Source organism: Lithobates pipiens, unplaced genomic scaffold (assembly GCF_037356315.1).
Source record: "Lithobates pipiens isolate NorthernLeopardFrog02 unplaced genomic scaffold, aLitPip1_a1.2 Scaffold_19, whole genome shotgun sequence".
In the NCBI taxonomy this organism is placed as follows: Eukaryota; Metazoa; Chordata; class Amphibia; order Anura; family Ranidae; genus Lithobates; species Lithobates pipiens.
The window spans coordinates 28,156,536-28,166,232 of record NW_027507764.1 but is presented as its reverse complement, the minus strand read 5'-3'; the positions used below and the strand labels follow the sequence as shown (position 1 = coordinate 28,166,232).

Genomic DNA, 9,697 nt, shown 5'->3' with positions numbered 1-9,697 from the left:
TCCTTCTTTCACCTATTTTACTGTTCCATCCATCTGGATGGAAACATAATAGAGGCTGCTCTTACCTATATTACACTACATACTCTCTGTATAACAGATTCCATAGCGCACCCTATCCCTCTGTTTTAATTATTATCAATCTCACACCTTATTCTTTAACTCAGGATAAAGAGTTGGTTCTTCAACTCGGACTTGGATTTAGCCCCTCAGAACCAATTAATGTATACGAAACCATAAAAGATCTTTATCTATTCACCCATAACTTGACTTACAAGTTCATATTTGATAAGGATACACGGAACTTGAACCTTGAAAAAGAATTGGCAGAAAAAACAAACATTTTCTCGATGCAAGAATTCTGGGCGTTACGAGACCTTATGCTGTTATATGATGAGGGACGAGTGGATGAAGGAGACTCCGACTTGGGGCTGCCCAGGGGGGCCTCCCCTGTTTCGGATATCCCCTCAACTGCCCCTCTTGACCCTCTGGGGTCCAGGAAGAAAATAATGCTTAAATTAGGATCTCGGGCTTTCCCTGATTTGAGGACTTGCCCTACGATATGATATGGGCATTTCTATTTAAGTCAATCAAATCTTTGAAAAAACAGCATTGGTCGGAATTACCTTCTAATTTGAATTGGAGACAAAAAAAAAAAGCAATCTGTACCCTTCAGAAAAGAACGGACATTATTATTAAAAAATCTGATAAAGGTGGCAATCTGGTATTGATAACACAACACCAATACCAAATCGATGTGCCTTAACGTCCTATCCAATCGTGTATGGTACACCCCCATTAGCCAGTCTACGGTACTGAATTTTATCTCAGAGTTCCATAGTCTGGTTACTGGTGCATTCTGGCAAGGGCTAATTGATGAAGAAACTTTTAAGTTTATCAATACTTTAAAACCTTGGGTCCCAACGTTGTACACCCTTCCTAAGACTCACCAAAATCTTGAAAATCTGCCTGGACGCCCTATTGTCTCTGGGATGGGGTCACTCACTGAGAATGCTAGCAAATTAGTTGATACTTTTCTGATGCCTCATGTCCTCAATCTACCTTCCTATATCAAAGACACCACTGATTTATTACAACATATAGAGGGGGTACAGATCCCTCCAGGCGCCCTCCTCGTGGCCATAGATGTAGAGGCTTTGTACTCAAGCATCCCCCACGAGCAGGGCTTCCGGAAGGTAAGTACCTTCCTCATGGAACAGGACCACAATACCTGGCCCTTAAATACATTTATACTACAACTTCTTGAATTCATTCTCACCAGAAATTACTTTACCTTTATGGACCAGATATACCTGCAAATTCAGGGTGTAGCAATGGGCACTTCATGTGCACCGTCATAAGCTAATTTATATCTGGGAGGCTGGGAACGTTCAATCTTTAGAAATAAAACATTACAACCCTTCATAGATTTTATACTATGTTGGCATAGATTTATAGATGATCTCTTCATTATTTGGACAGGCACGACCCAAACCCTTGTTGAGTTCATTGAACTCCTCAACGTGAACCAATTCAACCTGACATTTACATATTCATACAATTTAAATAGCATTTCCTTCTTAGACCCGATTATTAGTAAGGACAGCCAGGGTGGATTGGCAACCAACCTTTACCGCAAATCAACCGCTGGTAATACTCTGTTGCACACGTCAAGTTCACACTCCTGCCGCCCATTGTTGCGTAGCATCCCTTATGCCCAATCTCTTAGACTCAGGCGCAACTGCACTGAAGATCGAAATTTCCTTACCCAAGCGGCGGCCCTACATGAACGCCTGCTAAGTCGGGGCTATACACGTTCTAACCTTAGAAAGGCGTTTAATAGGGCATGTACCCGGAGGCGAGAGTCACTACTTTATGGTTCTCCTCGGTCAGACCACCCCATCATGGTAAAAATTGTTACCACATTTCCCATCCACCATAATATGCTCAGGAATGTACTCTCCAGTCATTGGCATCTCCTAACAGACCACCATATTCTGGGGAAATATGAGAGACCAACCCCAGAACTGGTCTTTAGGAGAGCAACTTACTTTAGGAGACAAATTGATGAGTAGTCATTACAAGACAATTGCACGTGAGCGGGAGGGCCCAAGGGGCACCTTCCCTTGTGGGAACTGTCCCAAATGCCCCTGGATTTTAGAAGGTACTATCCACACTCTCCCGAATGGAGAAATACTTTCCCCATCGCACCATACCAACTGTGACACCAAAGGCGTGGTTTATCTGATGGTTTGTGCCTGCAAGGCTTTTTATGTGGGCAAGACCATCAGAGAACTATGCCAAAGAATGGGTGACCATCTCTATTATTCATCTGGTGGGAAACTTACCTCGGTGGGTCACCATATTGGTATTCACCACCGTTATCAACCAGAATTTGTAAAATTCTGTCCTAAAAGTCGTCCCAGAGGACCCACGAGGTGGCGACTGGGACCGTGAGATACTCAGGGCGTCTAGTCGCTCTATACAGAGGGTTTCACGCCTGATTCCTCCAGGGTTTAATGAAACACAAACTTACAAACATTTTCTTAAATAGCTAATCTTCTCAGTGCATTCTCCCCCTCCCTTTCCCCTTTTTTTAATAGGGGGTTCTTTCCAATCTCATTATCTCCGCTATATAAATATTAATTGTGAATTATTAGATCTACTATAATTTTTCTTTCCTAGACTTCCTTAATTTTGCAAGCTGATTATGGAGTGTTTTGGTGAGATTTTTCTTTAATACTCTGAAAATTGGTATAATAATTACTTAGAGAACAGAATCACTTTGTTATATCAAACCAATTTAAGGAATGTATTTATATTTATCCATTTAGCGAGGCTGACAACAGAGATTTCCCATCAGCAGCTTGTAGGCATAAGGAGTTAACCTCCTAGGGGTGGACACGCACCTCTCCAACACAACGGAGTTCCGTCCCCCTTGAGGGGAGGATCAGTCTGTGCTCCTGGCCCTGGGATGTTCCTATGGGAACCAGGAGCTGGTGCGCGCAGTCAACTCCTGACGCATGCGCACTAAGAGTGGCGGACCTCTCTCTTTGGTTTTCAGTTTTTTCCCCGCCCCCTTTCAGTCTTCATTTCTGTCCCCATTCTTTCTTCCCCCCCTCCCCCCCTTTATCTCCCTTCTTCCTTTTCTCCTTGATTTTCAGTTCCCCTTCCCTTCCCCCTTTTAGTCCTCATTTCCTGTCCTCATTCTTTCTTTCCCCCCCTTTTATCTCCCTTCCCCTTTCCTCCCTCCCCTCTCCTTTTTTGGTGATCTGGTGATCTTTTTCATTAGCCTTCCCTAACGGCTGTTATGACTTCAATTATATATTTGCCACAAGTGTGGGTAAAGACCACAGGTGTGGGTATTTATACATACCGTTTTGTTTAAATCATCCACAGCCTACTCTGTTTAAACATGCCTCCCTTGCCCGCCCCGGGGGTGGTAGATCCCCCTTTTTAGGGAGCCACCCATGCCTATATGCAGGCTTCTCTTGGGGACCCGATGGTAAGCCGTGCTATTTTTGTTATGACCATAAAAATTACTCCATGTCTCAAATTTTTTAAGTCCGTTCTGTAGAAAGTCCAGTTTTGTATAACTTTAATTATGAGATTGTTATTTATTTAACTTCAGATGCGCCACGAGACCTCCTGAAGAAGCCACTTTGTTGCAAAACTAGTAGAGAAATACCATCAACTTGGGCATAAGCTGTTGGATTCCTGGCTCCTTTGAATGGGGGGCTGGGCATAACTTCATTATAACATTGTTTGTGCCACAAACCTGTAAAATGGCTGGTTATCAACAAATGTTTTTAACCTTTTTTGAATAAAATTGTTATAATTTTTATCTTAGTCTAATTCTGGTATCAAGACAGTCCTCAATTCCACTCGTGTCACATGGCAACTTACTTGGAGTAGTCCATGTTAACCCCTTTTCTCTCTCTTGTTCCAATTAATGAGGATACCAAATTATACATTTTAATTCCAATATCCATTAGGCACTTTATTGATCATGAATCTTGTGGGTGGAAAAAAAAAAAAACACCTGTTCCCTTAGAGCTGCCTATCTGCCGGGGTTCGAGAATGTTGTAGCAAATTCATAGATCAAAATGAACTAGGCCTCAATCCCAAGTATTTACACAAGATATTAAAAGGTCTGTGGAATGCCAGCAATAGATTGGATGGCAACAAAAAGAGAATTTTCAGCTTCCTCACTACTTCTCCCAAGTTTGGCATCCGCAAGCTCTGGGCCAGGATGCTTTCTCCAAGTCATGGAATTTTCCCCTAGTTTATGCGTTTCCTCTGCTCCTATTGATTCTCAAAGTCCTGTTGAAGATCTGTCTAATGAAAGTAGAGGCGATAATAGTGCTACCCTTCTGGCCCAGGAGCCCGTGGTTTTCTTTAGTGTAGAGGATGGAAGTATGCCAGCCAATTCCACTACCTCCTTCTCAAGGTCTTCTGCTGCAGAATGGGCTGTGTCACCAGAACCCAGAGAGACTGAAATAATGGTGTGGAGATTGAAAAGGAGATCTTTAAGACATTTGGATCTGTCGGAACGGGTAATGGGTACCTTGTTGCGGGCTCGAAAGAAATTGACCAATACTACCTATCACACGATTTGGAAAGCCTTTTTACACTTCTCTGCAGAAAGAAGTTGGGATTCTGTGTCTCCTTCAGTTTCAAGTAGATTTCAAGTTCCTCCGAGATGGTTTGGATAAGGGCTTGGCCTACAATTCCTTGAAAGTCCAGGTTTCTGCCCTCTCAGCCAATATACACACACACACACACACACACACACACGTGTGGGCTGTTTTATTTCTATTTTAATTATATCTAGAAATCCTATGAGATAGTAATACACGTACATCCTTTTTTTTTTTTTTAACTAGGGTTAATCTCCATATGGACCCCTAAGGTCTTCCCAGACACTTTCTACAGTAAGTACTGTTATCTGGGGGAGTGGGAACATATGATTGGCTTATCAGAGGACCTGCTTCCCTTCATGGAAAATAAGGTCCTCTGGTATGGTTATATTGATTACATTTTTTTTGGTTTGGGATGGGTCTTCAGATAGCCTGCAATCCTTTCTTTGATCAGCAATACCTTCAATATGACCTTCACTGTGACCTCTGATCCTAAATCATATTTTTGGATCTTCAAATTCATAAAGGAATAGAGCTAACTAGTAGCCTCTATCACAAACCTACATCTGGCAAATCTATATTGCATGCCAGCAGGTTTCATCCTAAGGCCCTAGTGCCATCTATACCATAACCAGTACCTAAGAATCAGGCAAATCTGCTCAGATGAGGCCATCTTTAGACAAGCAGATTCCCTCAAAGAAAGATTACTAGTACATGGATACTCACATACTTGTCTAAAAAAGGCCTTCAAGAGAGCATGCACAAAGACAAGTGCATCCATGTGCAGATACGAACGTCATTGACAGAAGGACGCTGGTGCTCGTGGCTTGTCTAGCTTATCGGGAGCAGTGGCCGGGAAGTGGTGAGAGTTAATAACGCACACTTTGAGTCCCGCTATATCCATATTGCAACGCCTGATCGTTTGGTGAAAACGATCTGTGATCTTTTCAATTGATGCTGGCATTTTTTAGTTAAAATGTGAGTTGATATATTGAAGTGATGTGTGTGTGTGTGTTGTGTGTGTGTGTGTTGTGTGTGGGTGTGTGTTGTGTGTGGGTGTGTGTTGTGTGTGTTGTGTGTGGTGGGTGTGTGTGTGTGTGTGTGTGTGTGGTGTGTGTGTGTGGTGTGTGTGTGTGTGTTGTGTGTGTGTGTGGGTGGTGTGTGTGTGTGTGTGGGTGGTGTGTGTGTGTGTGTGGGTGGTGTGTGTGTGTGTGTGGGTGGTGTGTGTGTGTGTGTGGTGTGTGTGTGTGTGTGGTGTGTGTGTGTGTGTGGTGTGTTTGAATACATTTTAAAACGATATCACGCTATGTGGAGCATTGTATTTCACTTTTTACATATGGATGAGCCTTGCCTGGAATAATCGGGGGATAGACCCAAGGGGTGTTTACACTGGTTTTTTGCCAAACACGAAAGTGGGAGGCAACATGAGTCGGTGAGTGCGTTTCTATTGGGCGAGGTGTCACGAGCACATTGGTGTGGTGGAAGTCTGAAGGAATTTGTGAAGACTCCCTTTTGTGATTTTCAACACTCTGTTAAATGGACTTTTAGTTCTCTATATCACGGGGTGGTACATTTCATTATTTTCACTTTGCACATTTGTTAGATTATGAGCGCTACTTAATTTATCTTCCAATATTTTTGTAGCACACGTTTGGAGGTATAATTTATTTGTATACATATTATTCTCACTAAAGGTAGCATCTTTATTTTTTTTGATTTTGTTTTTAGTTTTTCACTGTTAGGTGTCACTGATTATTTATTGGCGCAGTGCAGTTTTGAAGGGTTGCACTCATTGCCAGCTGACTTGGAAGTATTGGCTAATGCTCAAATTGGATCTCCTAGCTAAATCTTTGAAAGATAAATTAGTATCAAGTGAATACAAGAGGGGAGCAGGCAGGGATCCGTGCAAACAATTAGGCATGTTCAAATGTAAAGGCTGTAACTACTGTAGATTGATGCATATATCCTACCCACCTAATGGGGAACAATATAGACCCAAACATTATGCAACTTGCAAGACAGAAGGAGTGGTCTACCTTCTATGTGAATGCTCATCTTTTTGTGTAGAAAAGACCAAAAATGGAATTCTGGCAACGTGCCTACATTACTTCCATGAAAACATGTAACCCCAATCTTTCTTTGGGTAGACATGTAGCCACGACACACGCTGAAATCTTTCCCAACATATTCTAATTTTAGCTATGATACATCCATCTATGATACAAAATTATCCTACAACATGAGCAAAAGGTGTACATTCTACCTTAATTTAACTCCCTGGCTCTGAATGATTTTTTATTTTTTTTTATCATTTAGACCTTCCTTAGGTTTTACATCAGGGGGGCAATGAATGTACTAATCTAGTATTTTGTTGACATGAATGCTTCTTTATATCTGTTCGTAGTGTACATGTCTCTAAAAAAAGTTTACTTTTGATCTTTTATGGGTCATTAACTGCTGCAGTATTTTTTTTTTTTTTTGCGCAATGTACCATGGAATTAATTCTGTGTTTCAAGTCACATTGGTTGGACTTGATGGAGTTGTGTATTTTTTTTCAACCTCACCTACTATGCAAGTCACTCAACGGAACATACACAACTCCCTAAACAAGGCATTACTACAAACAGCAGACTCAGTAGCTCCAAAACGCAGAAAATGCATCAGAAAAAATAAAAAATAAAACTTGGGATGGTTTAATGGCACTCTTGCTCTACTCAAGCAAGAACGCAGAAGAGCTGGAAGAGCATGGAAAAGAAACCCTACCAAGGAAAACCACATAAACTACAAAGGACTTTCGGAGAAATATCACAAAGCAATCTTCAAAGCTAAAAAAGATAATTTCTCGAATACCATCTCTTTGGCCTTAAACTGCCCTCGGGAGCTTTTCAAAATAGTCGCTCATTCGATGAACCCTACATGCTTAGAGCCTCCAGGAAAACGAAACCCAAGACTTCTGTAATGAGTTATCAGATTTTTTCATCGACAACATCTGAAAAACAATTCACCAAAAAAAAAAAACAAAAAAAAAAAATAAGCTCATTCAACTGAAGCAAAAAAGATGATATCGACACGAACATCCCACAATCACCGAAGTTTACTCTGACCCCAATCACCACGGACACCACCAAAATCATCAAAATCCTTCGAGACAGCACATCACCAATTGACATCATCCCCACAAAACTCCAGGAAAGAATAGAGGACAGTGGGCGTGGGTGGTGCTAGTACATCACTTTCAATTTCTCGGCCACAGTGGGGGTGAGTTGACTGGAGTGCGTGCGGTGCCATTGAAGGTAACGTCTACAGGGAATGTCACCTCAATGGCAGCTGGGCAAGAAGAGGAGATACACAATGCCAAGAAATACTAAAAACGGGAGAAAAAGAGCAAGGTACACTACCACATGGCCATCGTCTCCTTGTGTGCACTGCTGGTGGCTTTTACTCTCTTCTTGAGATTGAGGAGCATTCGATGCTTGCGCAACATAATTCACTGGAACCTCATCACGGTCTTTATTCTGCGGAACATCACTTGGTTTGTAATGCAGCTTACATTGAGTCAGGAGGCCCATGACAGCAATGTGATCTGCCAGCCAGTAGTTCCCAGTCAGCAGATATACAGCTATGAGGTTGTAACGGAAGGAGGTGACTGCTATTTTTCAGGTCTAGTGTCGCCTGGTCACTATAGCTCACAATTATTTTTATGTTACCAATTTTTTCTGGATGTTTGGTGAAGGATGCTATCTGCACACAGCCATCGTTTTGACGTACTCCACTGACAAGCTACGAAAATGGATGTTCATATGTATTGGCTGGTGTATTCCATTTCCCATCATTGTGGCCTGGGCCATTGGCAAGCTATACTATGACGAGAAATGCTGGTTTGGGAAGAAGGCCGGAGTGTACACAGATTTTATTTATCAAGGTCCCGTCATCCGGGTATTGCTGATAAACTTTATATTTTTATTTAACATTGTGAGGATTCGGATAACGAAGCTCCGAGCCTCCACTACTTCAGAGATCATCCAGTACAGGAAAGCAGTAAAGGCGAATTTGGTTCTGCTACCTCTTCTGGGAATCACCTACATGTTTTTCTTTGTCACTCCAGGAGAAGATGAAGTCTCATGAATTGTTTTCATCTATTTCAATTCTTTCTTGCAGTCCTTCTAGGGATTTTCTGTTTCAGTCTTCTACTGTTTCCTAAACCGTGAGGTGCGCTCTGCAGTCAGAAAGAGATGGCATTGTTGGCAGGACAAGCACTCTATCCAAGCTCGTGTTGCCCGTGCAATGTCCATTCCCACTTCACCCACACGGGTTAGCTTCCATAGCATCAAGCAATCTTCTGCTATCTGACCCACCACTTCCACTATGACTCCTCTGGAGCTTACCACCTAACCCTATAATGAGAGGTTGTAGAGGCTCCAAAATCAAGTATGGTCACTAAACTGAACAGTAACTGAGAGACCACATCTCTTGTGTCCCACTAATTGTATTTTGACAATCAGAAAAAAAAAAAGATGATTGAAAGGAGAAATCAAACTTTCCGCCTTAGTGCAATATTGGCAACTGCTAGGGCACTAATGCAGAGACAGAGAAACACTAAGGCTGCTTTCACACTGGGGCGGCATTCAGGCGTTACAGCGCTAAAAATAGCGCCTGTGTAACGCCTGAAAAAAACCGGCCCCTTTAACTCCAGTGTGAAAGCCGGAGGGCTTTCACACTGGAGCGATGCGCTGGCAGGACGGTGAAAAAAGTCCTGCTAGCCGCATCTTTGCAGCGGTGAAGGAGCGGTGTATTCACCGCTCCTATACCGCTCGTACCCATTGAAATCAATGGGACACCGCGGCAATACGGGCGGGTTTAACCCCTTTTCGGCCGCTAGCGGGGGTCAAAACCACCCCGCTAGCGCCCGCACACCACCGCTAAAACGACGGTAAAGCGCCGCTAAAAATAGCGGCGCTTTACCGCCGACGCCGCTCCCGCCCCAGTGTGAAAGCAGCCTAAAGCAGAGAAACCAATAGATGGAACACAGCACAATCCATAAACTTGTTCCGATAGATCAC

General features: G+C 42.7%; 1 pseudogene; it reads left to right on the top strand.

The window, feature by feature from the left end:
• The first annotated feature begins 752 nt into the window (after positions 1 to 752).
• On the top strand, positions 753 to 9,106 carry LOC143997967 (corticotropin-releasing factor receptor 1-like; annotated as a pseudogene).
• The last annotated feature ends 591 nt before the right edge of the window (positions 9,107 to 9,697 follow it).